General features: G+C 49.8%; 1 protein-coding gene across 10 annotated transcripts in view; it reads right to left on the minus strand.

Annotated features, from left to right (window-relative positions):
• LOC137439459 (multidrug and toxin extrusion protein 1-like) overlaps nt 1-13,471 on the minus strand; it is a 649,989-nt gene that overhangs the window by 603,528 nt on the left and 32,990 nt on the right. The gene's annotated exons all lie outside the window — the stretch shown is intronic.

Here is a 13,471-nt window from a genome sequence, read left to right on the forward strand (position 1 = left end):
ATGAACAGGCAGCAGGCAGACAAAAAGAGGCCCAGGGCCAAGGCAGGCAGGACGACCTTCTGTCAGCTCTCCTCACTCCCAATTCTCTGCAGAACTATCCAAGTTTTCCTCACAAAACAGTGAGCTGATGAGCTCCTCAACGCACTCAACCAGCCAAATTCAAATTCTTCTCCTCAGGCTGAGAACTCTCCTAACGAGCAAGCTCTCCTCAAATATATGGCGCAATCCTCCCAGAACAGTTCCCGCATCTTTTTAGCACTTCAAACTCACTCAATTCTCCTCAAAGAACTCTCTTCCCGCGGCTCCCTCCTCGTCTCCCTGGACAACGCTTGCCCCTCCTCCAGCTGTTGAGCTCCACCCCCGTCCATGCAACGATGACAGCACTGCCCCTCTCCTTCTGCCAGGCAGAATGTTGCCCAGCACGCCCGGCGGAGGTTTACATGCGGTTTTACACACATTTCCTGAACTTTAATTCCTTTCTATCTACGCACAAGCACCACCCTCATATCGTGCACATTTAAACACAACCTTAAGCTACATTTTCCTTGCTTATGTACATCGAGATGCTACTACACGTGTTACACTCGTGGGGTGGATTGTTTAAGGATGGTACATTGGAACACTCATGGGGCTGGGCTTGCAATTTTTAGAAGCTGTGATCGTTGGGGTGTACCTTATGTGAAATTCCGGGCCGGCTGAAACCAGATTTGCTCTTTTCTTTTTTTCTCCCCTTTCACTTTATTTTTATTCTTTTGTTGAAAGAAAAACACAGATCTTCCTTATCGACTTTCTCCCTCCCACCGGAGCTCTACATAATTGAATAGAGAAATAACCTTTGGGAAGAAAGAAAGAAGAGTGCGTCGGATCGGTGGAGAAAGGCGAAAACCGCACGCAGCACGTACGGTCCAAGTTTTGATGAGAAACTCGGCCTGTGTGAGCTTTTTGAGGATTTTTGATTAATCTCTCTGAGGGCTGCCTGTTGGAGGGACAGTCGGTGCAGGAGAGATTTGGGTGGAGGAGGCTTATCTCGGTGCACGTGGGATCGATCGTGAGGAAGTGGGAGAGGGAGCCAGAAGCTTGTGCTCCACATCAAGTTTCGTCTGAGCCGGCCGGAGGCAACGTGAGGCTTCATGGTCTTGCAGGAACTGCTCTGGGCAAGTCGTTCATAGAGTTTGAAGACACCAACTGTCTGAAATATTGTCTGAATCTGTCTGAAAACATAGAAGTCTGAAATATTGGGGCACTATCACGGACCAAAGGCAATGGGCCACTTTGGGGTAAATAAAACGCTAAAGAAGATCCGGAATTTTTTTTATTGGATCCATTGCAAAAGAGACGTGAAGGCCTGGTGTCGCAACTGTGATAAATGTTCTGCTAAGAAGGGCCCCTCGAGGAAAGAATTAGCCCCGTTGCAATTTTACCAAGTGGGCGCACCCCTGGAGAGAGTGGCCGTGGATATTACAGGACCCTTTCCAGAAACCGCCTGGGGAAACCGGTACATCCGAGTCGCTGTGGACTACTTTACGAAGTGGCCCGAGGCTTATGCATTGGCAAGTATGGATGCGAATACAGTTGCGCGGGCACTTGGGGACGGTTTCTTCACCCGGTACGGCATCCCTTCTGAGCTACATTCAGATCAGGGAAGCAATTTTGAGTCTGAGGTTTTTCGAGCAATGTGCGCTCTTCTAGGTATACAGAAAACTCGATCCACTCCTTACCATCCTCAATCTGATGGCATGGTAGAATGTTTCAATCGAACCCTCGGTACCCAGCTGGCAATGTATGTGAATGATACTCACACCGACTAGGATGTGGGGTTACCACTGATTCTACTGTCATGCAGAATGGCGGTGAGCGAAGCCACCGGTTGCACACCCGCACTCCTGATGTATGGTCGAGAACTAAGACTCCCCCCAGATTTGATTTACGGAGGACCACCCGATTAACACGTCCAGACCTGGCCCCACTATGTCGAAGGCCTACAACGTGATATTGAACAGGCACATCAGTTTGCTCAGGACAGGTTGCAGCGCTCCGGACAGCGCATGAAAACTAGGTACGACACACAAGCCCGGGGAAAGCAGTTTAAAGAGGGAGACCTGGTGTGGGTGAGCAACATGAGGCGGCGGAGAGGGCTCTGTCGCAAGTTTGCCAATCGTTGGCAGGGTCCGTGTCTCGTGATGAGCAAGATAATGACGTCATTTATCGCGTGCGGCAGGGACAGCGAGTTGCGGCACGCGTCCTCCACCGGAAGAGGCTGAGGGAATATAATGGGGACTCCATCCCTCAGTGGGTACGACTCAGCCAAAATAAGTTGGGGAAAAGCTCGAAAACCCACACCCCAAATAACTGCACCCCACAACAGCATGACCCAGGAGATGGAATCGGTAATAACAATTTGGCCGGCCAAAGTGGAAGGGGAAAACGCAATATTCAGCGTCCAGCTTATCTCCGTGACTATGACTTGACTTGAGAGGATGCAGGTATAGGTCTATTGGGAGGGGTTGTTGTCCTTGTTCCCCACTTCCCTCCCCTAGTTTCGGCGGAAGCTACTGGCAATATTCTGCGTGGCGTTCCCCCATTTTCGCCTCAAGCTTGGAAGAGAGAGGAGGGATGCAAGTTTGTTACCTTGCTTGCTGTCGCTTGAATCCTGTATCATCAGGACGCAACAGTTGTTGTTTTGTTGTTGTTGTTGTTGTTTATTAGTATTATTATTATTTTTAACTGTGCCATGCGACTCTATTGTGATGGAGGACCATGCTCCCTATGTTTTGAATTTTGTGTAAGTATATGTTCTGTGTTATAGGACTAAACAGGGGTGTGGAACAGAGAACCCGCATTTGCTTCGATTCAATTATATTGTAACGAATTTGGAAAGTGTAAAGAATGTGAGAAGTGGTTTGCTGTGTTTTAACTGGCCCTCGTAGAGTAAATAAGATCGAAAGACGTCCCCCTAGTTAATTCCATGAACCTACAGACAGGCCACGATATATCTTTTTTAAATAGCTTATTTCCTTATTCTATGTAGGCTAAATATGTGTTTCCCACTAGATTGACTCTGCATTGCATCAAACGAAATAAGCGTAGGCCCCTCCGATGATCCATGGCAGCTCAAGTGCCAGGGATTCCCCCACTTGAGCTTTGACAGCAACCGTTTATTGCAGTACTGAACTGCTGTGCAACGTGACGGCGCATTACCTGCAGCTGCTGACCGGTTTTCGACACTTGCAGCCATTACGAACAAGGGGAGTGGCTAGAGAAGACGGGTCGCCCCCCTCGTCATAGGGGGGAGGAGTAAGTCGGCCCCGCTCATCCAACCCAGAACAAGGGGTTTGGCTAAGAGAGGGCGGAGCGGGAACCCCCGAGAAAGTGCGCGAAGGTTCGGTGAGAAACCAATATAAACCGCCGCGGGACGCACTCCGTCCTCTTGCTCTGACCCCGTCCTCTTGCTCTGACCCCGTCCTCTTGCTTGCTGTCGCTCGTTGTTGCTGGGGAAAAGGAAGACGCCTGAACGAGCAGGTGTGACCGAGCCTGCGAGCCATCGTGTGACCAGCTGCGCTGCAGCTAAGAGGACGCAGGCCACGAAAAGGGCGCGCCAGGCAGCAATCCACGCTGGACCCTCCATTGCCTCCCAAAACAACCATCCATCCTCAAGCCATACCTGCCTGCAATTTCCCCCGTGTAAGTGTGAACGTCGTCTGTCTTGAATGTTGTCCTGGGGTTTATAAGTAAACTGCATAGTATAAGCTAATGATTTCCCTGTGTCACCTGCTTCTTCCATCCATTGCTTGTAAATAACTTGATTGCTCCTTTTTGCTTGTGTGTGTATAATAAATCTGTTCTTCCTCTGTACTCTGTCTTCCTCCTCTCTTCCTTCTCTTTCGGTCGCTTTAGAGGTTTCCAAATTGAATACCTGTGGCGCGATTTGGTCAACGTTTGGGGGAGTCGGGCTAATCGGGGATCCTGTAACGGTCGCGGTTGACCATCCGCTCGGCCCAAAGTAACATCTTGTCCGCGACCCATAACAATTGGTGTCTAGGAGTGGGATACGAGGCCCGAACCAAATTTTTAAAACGTGTAGAAAATAAATTTGGTCAAAATTACGAGCTGCCGAAATTTTGTTGTTTTATAAAACCCGAATTTTGAGATCGCGCCATGGACAATCAAGGCGATCGGATGTCGGTGGGGGAGATAGACCGGTTAGGGGTAATAGTCTAGTAGGAAGACTAGGTCCCCCTGCACCCCCCGGAGATATACTTCTAATCAGTGTTTCTAGATTGGAAAAAATGTGTAGAAAATGACTAGCTATGGCCCCAAGCTGAAAAAATGTCCCACATACCATTTTTATGCAAATTACTGCTGCAAATTTTATGCAAAATTATGCAAATTTTATGCAAATTTTTGATGAGGAGTAGAGTTGAGGGGTCTTTGAGGGCTTCATCGAGGTGCTCTCGGTTGCAAGACTGGGTCATTCTGAGAAGCAAAGCAGGGTCAGAGATCATGATGTTCTCCTCCTCAGTGAATCTCTCCATCAACAGCCTCTCCATTGCCTCACACACTGTTTTGAGGCAAAAGAGGGACTTTGCGTAGGCCTTTCCACTGAGAACACCTTTGAGAGATCCACTTTTTACTAGTTGTGCCTCAAAGAGAATCTCTGCATATCCAGAACCACGCATCTTGTGTCCAGTGAGCATCCCGATGTAGTTCATGGATGTGTGGAAGGGTCCAATCGTTACTACATGACTAGCAAATTCATTTGGCCAGCGCCAGATGATGGGAAGGGCTTTCATGCAGACACCCAGATCAAATGTATTCAGGACCCATCTCTGACCCACCTCAGCAGTTGCTGCCTCGGAACGCTTCAGTAGCTCACGAACAACTGCGTTGTCTGTGATCGGTCTGTGCCTGGTGCCTGCATGGCATGGCAATGGCCTGCAGCCTGTGCCTGGGCTAGGGGGTTTCACCTCTGCAACTGGTTCTCCCCCACCCAGCAAATCAACAGTCGACTACTGCACGCCTATCCACCAACCGATCACAGACAACGCAGTTGTTCGTGAGCTACTGAAGCGTTCCGAGGCAGCAACTGCTGAGGTGGGTCAGAGATGGGTCCTGAATACATTTGATCTGGGTGTCTGCATGAAAGCCCTTCCCATCATCTGGCGCTGGCCAAATGAATTTGCTAGTCATGTAGTAACGATTGGACCCTTCCACACATCCATGAACTACATCGGGATGCTCACTGGACACAAGATGCGTGGTTCTGGATATGCAGAGATTCTCTTTGAGGCACAACTAGTAACAAGTGGATCTCTCAAAGGTGTTCTCAGTGGAAAGGCCTACGCAAAGTCCCTCTTTTGCCTCAAAACAGTGTGTGAGGCAATGGAGAGGCTGTTGATGGAGAGATTCACTGAGGAGGAGAACATCATGATCTCTGACCCTGCTGTGCTTCTCAGAATGACCCAGTCTTGCAACCGAGAGCACCTCGATGAAGCCCTCAAAGACCCCTCAACTCTACTCCTCATCAAAAATTTGCATAAAATTTGCATAATTTTGCATAAAATTTGCAGCAGTAATTTGCATAAAAATGGTATGTGGGACATTTTTTCAGCTTGGGGCCATAGCTAGTCATTTTCTACACATTTTTTCCAATCTAGAAACACTGATTAGAAGTATATCTCCGGGGGGTGCAGAGGGACCTAGTCTTCCTACTAGACTATAACCCAGGACCTCGGGGAAATGCTTGTGGAGGAAAGGGAGGAGGAGAACGATGGCAATGTGGTTGAGGGAGTATCAGGCGCACAAAATGGCGCCCTCGCGCACGTGGTTGAAGAGGCACAAAATGGCGCCTCGCACATGGCGGCGAGAGCCGCGCCCTCTGTACCAACGGGTGAAGTCATGCAATCATTTATGGCTGGAATGGCGGCCCTTATGGCCGAGATGAGGGAGCAAGTCAAAAATGACGGGAAACCAAATTAAAGAAATAACTGAGGGAATGGCGAGGGACAGAGTCGCATATGAGGTAAGGGAAGCGGAGAGGGACAGAGACCGCAGGTTGGGCGAAAGGGTCCCAGGGGTGCACGACGAGGTAAAGCGGGGCGAGAAGCGCTGGTTGGGCGAAGTGGAGAAAAGCGCGGGTAAAATGACGGAGGTAGAAATCGCGACCCGGGGTATGGGGCAGCCGGCGACCGCTGAAGTAGAGGGAATTTTAATAAAGCCAGCGGTCGAAAAAGCAAAAGTAGCGGGTATAGTTAAAATTGAAGAGACGACGGAGATAGCCCGGGAATTGCAGGGAGAAATGGAAAATGTGCAAAGTCCCTGCTCACATCAAGATGCTGTGCTTAATAACACCAATGAAAGTTTGCAGGTGGTGTTGGAGCGAAGGAGGAGGATCCCCCAGGTGAGTCGTGCTGTGTATTGTGCGGGGAGATTTTGTAGAAGGATGTTTGACGACAAGAGAATTGTCGCGCGATTGGGATCAAGGAAGCACCCGGGCGTTGGTGAAGGGTCGCTTGTGAAAAAAAAATGTGCGTCAAGGGATGAGCGTGTTACGAAGCGCGAGTGTGATACCGAGTGCGAGCGAGAATGCACGTCGGGGTGTACGGAGTGTGACACAGGGAGTGAGAGCAATACTGAGTGTACGTGCAGGGGGGAGTGTGACACGGAGAGCAAGGTGGTGGTGGAACGTGTGCGAGGAAGCACACCTGAGTTGGTCGTGGCGCGGGTGTGGGAGAGCCCATGTGAGCGCGTTAGTGGGTGGATGCCAGAGTGCACGCCCATGGTGAGTGTTACGGAGGACGTAACGGAGGAGAGGTGTGGACCGAGGTGTGCGCAAGAGTGTGCGCGAGGGGAGTGGTGTGTAACAGGGAGAGCGTTGGTGGAATGTACGGACGGCGTTGGAATGCCGGGTTTTGTGAGGGTGAAAGGGGTAGCGTATGCGTGTGAGCATGCCGGTGAAGCATCGACGGTAACCGGGTTAGCGGTTAGAGCGACGGATAGCCGATGCGAGCACTCGGTGCGAGGAGCCCTTTGTTGGATGCGAGGCCCGGCGCGGATCGAAGCTGCGTCGTTTCTCTTCGAAGCGTCGTTGCCGATTCGGGCTTGGCCCCGCCCCGCATGGTCGAGTCCGGGCCTTGTCGGGCCAGGCGACCGGTCCGGATCAAGGGCGAGTGGGAGGAAGCGGCACGGTGCCCCCTCGTGGGGACGGGGTTCCGACCGAGGGAGATTGAGCCATCGGGCCCGGGACCGCAAGGTGCCGCGCCGAGATGGTGCGTGGAATCTCGGGCCGACCAAACCACCTCCCTTGAACCGAAAGCCGGACGAATTCAACCTGCAGGCGACCAAACCACCCGAATTCATTGCTCGGCTTTGCGAAGCCGAGTTTAATGATGTCATGACGCACCGAGGCTAGGATATAGTGGACTGTGATGATGGTGATAGTGATCGTGATCGTGATTTGATACGAAATTTAGAAAAGTGAATAGAATTGGCAGTAAATAGAAAATTTTTGATTGGTTGGAATTTGGTAAGCAAAATTTATAGTGGGACCTCCCCGATGTGGTGGGATGGGCAATCCACCATCCCTCACAACGGGGGGGGGCAAAGGAGCACTAGGTTTATGGGGTTTATGGCAGTGAAAACTAGCCCGGGTGGGTTAGGATATTGTGTGTAGGGATCTAGCGAAGATGACATTAGGTAACGTTAAGGTTAGTTAGTGACAATGATACCTGTAGTGGGGACGCAGGTAGATTAGTGTGGATGATAATGACGTGGTATGTGCTTAGTTTAAAGGGAAGACGGGGAGCACTAAGTTAGCAGGGCAACAGGTAGTTCAGATGATGCCGTGTGAGTGTTGGAGGTGTATTCAAGTGTATTGAGCAGTGTGTGAGGAACAGGTGTGATTGAACAGGTGTGATTGCACAGGTGTGCAACTGGACAGGTGTGTGGAGCAGTGTATGAGGGAGTAGTGGTGATTGCGTGTGGTGTTGACCAAATGGTCCAGGAAGGAAGGAGGGTGCAGGTGGCACCAGGTGTGAGTGCACAGGTGTGCACCAACAGGTGTATGGAGAATGGTTGTGTGGAAGACGTGGTGTGGAATAAATGGAGTATTGGAATGGATGGTCGTGGAGTGAGTAGGATGGGAACTGTGGAGTGGAGTGGATGGTGCGGAGGTGTGAATGGGGGAAGAGTGGACCCCCATCACGGATACCCGGGGCGGTTAGTGTAAGTGTTAGGTAGAGGGTATAGGTAAATTGTGGTTGGATATTGGCATCTGTGGTGCGGGTGAGAGAATGGTATTTGGATGGGTGCATTAGTGTTGTGGAAATGGCTGGGCGTGTAGCCTGTTAGTGTGTGTAGTTGGTTTGGGCACTCCACCACTGTGAGGACGTCGGCCAGGTGAGGCCGCAGGTGGGCTCTGGGAGCCGGTAGAGTTGTTGTGGATGGGGCCCGAGGATCCGGAGGACGGACCCGGGTAGCCCAGTGCCAGAGGGCACCAAGGGGTGACAGAGCCAGGAGGGGCCTTCCCCAGTTAGATAGGTTAGGGTGAGGAGCTAGGTAAGCTCAGGTGGCAACTGCAGTGGTGGAGGTGTGCAGGTGGGTAGACCTGCTGGGAGAGCTACACGTCACAGCCCAGAAATTGTGCAAGGGCACCGGGAGATGAATCGGGGGAGTGAGACCCCAAATTGAGAAGCACCACAGTTTGGTCAATGGGAATTTGGTTTTTAGAACCCATAGTGTAAGTTGGCCAATGGATTGGCAGGGAAAGACCCCGGGTAGTGTAAAGTGTGTTAATGTCATTTAGAGGATAGTTAGGATTGGAGTCTCCTCGCACCATCTGCATCCACTCACCTGAGGTGACAGGTACTCCGCACCATGCCATGTTTAATTATTTTTGATGCAAATGTTTGGATTGTGAGACGCATCATGACGTGGGTGTGACATTGTGCTTGATGTTCCATCTCTTCCTCCTTATGAGGATTGATGATGAATTGGGTGATGGCAAATTTTGAAGTAGAGGGATTGGAGACGAATTTGGTGTAGAAGGGAAAGATGGGGAAGACAAGACGTAGTGACGAATTTGTAAAGGTGTAAATTGTTGTAAATATGGGGTAAGGGCAAGGGTAGTGTAGGTGACAGGGGGGTGGGGGGTGACGTACGGTAGGGACGAGTTTTTCTCACTTCGCTCTCCGTACGCACTTCACCCTGCATTGCCTTTATTGACGTGTACCCTTGTGACCTTACCCCTCGCTCATTTGTCTTCCCCCCTTTTGTCTCCCACTTGAGGACCTGTGCGCCATTGGGCGCCGAGGGGAGTGTGCGTGAGGTGGCCATTGTGCGCACGAGATTCTCAGAACCAGCATGCATTGCGTTGATGTACCACTTTATGGACCGCTGTTCTGCGGCCAAGTACCACTTGATGGACCCCAGGTTCTGGGGCAGGGCACCTCTGTTGGAGACCGGCCATAGTGGCCAGGGAATCTTGCTTGCGGACCTCGGTAAGGTGGCACCTATGCCAAACAGGTGGACCACCCTTAGTTGGCCCCTGAGGCCCTAAATAAAAATGAACACAAGTTGTGCTTTTTATTATTTCCAAGTAGGCCGCATGAAGCCAGAAGACGTCGGGAAGAACATCGGCCCAGCAGAAAAAGAGAAGACCACCACCAGTTGTTTTGTTGTGTTTATTATGAACAGTGGTGACTGTGCACCGAGTGGTGCTTTTGGTGCTTTGTGGTGCTTTTGGTGCTTTTGGATGCTTTGGTGGTATTGGTACTGGTGCATCGATGCAATGCGTGCTGTCTCCTCCCTCCCAACAGGAATTTCTTTTTCTTGTTCCCTAAAAAGGAAAAAAACACAGGTCCTGGGTTGCGTTGTAAATAAGAAATAACGTCACTGTAAATAATGCTCCCCACCATAAATGTATAGTTTGAGAACAATTCCGTAATTCGGTTAGCTGTGGGCTTGAGTCTGTTAGACAGGGTGCAATGCAATAGGGGGACATACTTATTTGTGTTTTAAAATCGTCACACTCAGGGTCAGGTTAAAAGTAGAGGGAACTACACCTACGTGTCACACTAAATTAAAGTTGTAGGCCCGGGAACGGCCCTGAAGAAAGGAGGGTGCAGTGTAACGAATTTGGAAAGTGTAAAGAATGTGAGAACTGGTTTGCTGTGTTTTAACTGGCCCTCGTAGAGTAAATAAGATCGAAAGACGTCCCCCTAGTTAATTCCATGAACCTACAGACAGGCCACGATATATCTTTTTTAAATAGCTTATTTCCTTATTCTATGTAGGCTAAATATGTGTTTCCCACTAGATTGACTCTGCATTGCATCAAACGAAATAAGCGTAGGCCCCTCCAATGATCCATGGCAGCTCAAGTGCCAGGGATTCCCCCACTTGAGCTTTGACAGCAACCGTTTATTGCAGTACTGAACTGCTGTGCAACGTGATGGCGCATTACCTGCAGCTGCTGACCGGTTTTCGACATTTGCGGCCATTACGAACAAGGGGAGTGGCTAGAGAAGACGGGTCGCCCCCCTCGTCATAGGGGGGAGGAGTAAGTCAGCCCCGCTCATCCAACCCAGCACAAGGGGTTTGGCTAAGAGAGAGCGGAGCGGTAACCCCCGAGAAAGTGCGCGAAGGTTCGGTGAGAAACCAATATAAACAGCCGCGGGACGCACTCCGTCCTCTTGCTCTGACCCCGTCCTCTTGCTCTGACCCCGTCCTCTTGCTCTGACCCCGTCCTCTTGCTTGCTGTCGCTCGTTGTTGCTGGGGAGAAGGAAGACGCCTGAACGAGCAGGTGTGACCGAGCCTGCGAGCCATCGTGCGACCAGCTGCGCTGCAGCTAAGAGGACGCAGGCCACGAAAAGGGCGCGCCAGGCAGCAATCCACGCTGGACCCTCCATTGCCTCCCAAAACAACCATCCATCCTCAAGCCATACCTGCCTGCAATTTCCCCCATGTAAGTGTGAACGTCGTCTGTCTTGAATGTTGTCCTGGGGTTTATAAGTAAACTGCATAGTATAAGCTAATGATTTCCCTGTGTCACCTGCTTCTTCCATCCATTGCTTGTAAATAACTTGATTGCTCCTTTTTGCTTGTGTGTGTATAATAAATCTGTTCTTCCTCTGTACTCTGTCTTCCTCCTCTCTTCCTTCTCTTTCGGTCGCTTTAGAGGTTTCCAAATTGAATACCTGTGGCGCGATTTGGTCAACGTTTGGGGGAGTCGGGCTAATCGGGGATCCTGTAACGGTCACGGTTGACCATCCGCTCGGCCCAAAGTAACATCTTGTCCGCGACCCGTAACAATATAGTCGAGCCGGAACGGCTCTGGAAGCAGGATGGGAGCAGTGTTACACTCGTGGGGTGGATTGTTTAAGGATGGTACACTCATGGGGCTGGGTTTGCAATGACGAGAAGCTGTGATCGTTGGGGTGTAATTTGTTAGTGTGTGTGTTCGTGTGTGTGACACAAGAGGGTGTTAGTGTGTGTGTTTGTATGTGAGTGTGTGTTTGTATGTGAGTGTGTTTGTATGTGAGTGTGTTTGCATGTGAGTGTGTTCATATGTGAGTGTGTTTGTATGTGAGTTTGTGTTTGTATGTGAGTGTGTGTGCTTGTGTTGGTATCTCTGAACCATTTCTTATCTGTACTGATCATAAAAGAGGTTATAATTGTTTATCTACAAGTGAGTGATATCTGCTAGTTTGCATTTAAATTAATTGATAGTAATTATTAGACAGGTTAACTTCGAAATACATGAATCATTACCAATGTATTTTTCATGATATATATGGATCTGGGAACTTTTTTGCCCAGCACATTGTCGAAGAAAAACTATTGGAGCGGTTTTGTCTGTCAGTGAGAGGGAGAGATGGCGTCATTTCTCAGATCTACTGTGATCTATCTGCCCTGGGGAGGTTCTGCAATGTTAAATGATCTGTGTTGGCATTATTTTGCAATCCATAAGTGGACACCAGGGTTGGATCAAGGATTTTTAGGTTGGGTGGGGGTGGGGGGGGATGGGGGGAGGGGGAACAACAAAAATACATTGTATTGAAAAAGATAATTTCGCCAAGCAGAGCGAGGGAGACATTTTTTTGTGGACTATTCTAAATATAGATAAAGATGATGGGAATAGAGCCTGTGATTGATGCTGTGAATAGGACCAGGTTGAGACGGTTTGGTCATGTGTTGAGGAAGGATGAAAGTGACTGGTTGAGAAGAGTGATGGAAATGAATGTAGAAGGAAGTAGAGGACGGGGCAGACCGAGAAAGACTTGGCTAAAGATGGTGGAAGAAGAAATGCGGGCAAGGGGGTTAACAAGGAGGGATGCAGAAAATAGGGCAAAATGGAGGCAATCTCAGTTCCTTCCACCGAGCTCGAAACAAGTGTGTGTCTACCCTCAGGAGTGCCAGGATGCACTATCTCTCCACTCTCAAGATTGAACTCTCAAACCTGTCTCCTTCCTCCAAATCCTGGTGTCATCTGGTCAAATCCGTTTCTGGTGTTTGTTCCCCCTACATGCCCTCCCTTACCTCAAATGGCTACACAGTTTACACCGCACGTGACAAAGCCGAATGCCTCAACTCTGTGTTTGCCTCAAAATCTTGTGTCCCAAACCCATCTCTCTCTGTTCCCACCTTTCCCAGTCGAACCCAACTGCTCCTGGACTGTGTCCTCTCCTGACAAGGTGGAGAAGTTTTTTTTATCAAACCTCGACTCTGATTCTGCAACCGGACCAGATGGCATCAGCCCACGGGTCCTAAAATCCTGCTCTGCCACTCTATCTCACCCTCTCTCTGTTCTTTTCACCCTCTCTTTTGCTCAAGGTCATCTGCCAGCATCTTGGAAATCAGCAAACATTACCGCTTTACACAAAAAGGTGCAAAAACAGATCCTTGCAACTACAGACCAATCGGCCTGCTTCCAATTATCAGCAACGTCATGGAATCCATCATTGCTTTGGATATCAAATCCTTCCTCTTCTCCAATAGCTTGATCTCTGATCATCAATTTGGATTCAGACCAGGTCATTCTACTCTGGACAGTTGCTTCTGCTGTCTCAACAATGGATGGAGGTCCTCAATGCCAAACAGGAAATCAGAGCTGTCTCACTTGACATATCACATGCCTTCGATACGGTCTGGCACCCAGGTCTGCTCACCAAAACTCTCCTCCTATGGTATCCATGGAAATCTCCACTCATGGCTTGCGGACCTCCTCTCTGGTCATAGGCAACGTGTGGCCCTGAATGGATTTCTCTCATCTCCCCTTCCTATTCTGGCTGGAGTTCCCCAAGGTAGTGTTCTGGGCCCTGTGCTATTTCTGGTCTTCAACAATGATCTCTCCGACTCTCTGGAAAATCCTCTCTATCTCTTTGCTGATGACTCCACTATCTGCCGCTCCATTCCTCATCCCTCAGATCGGCAGTCTGCAGCCTCCTCACTCTCTGCAGACCTGGACAAAATCAC

The sequence above is a fragment of the Myxine glutinosa genome, chromosome 14 (assembly GCF_964187855.1).
Source record: "Myxine glutinosa chromosome 14, kmMyxGlut1.1, whole genome shotgun sequence".
Classification (NCBI taxonomy): Eukaryota; Metazoa; Chordata; class Myxini; order Myxiniformes; family Myxinidae; genus Myxine; species Myxine glutinosa.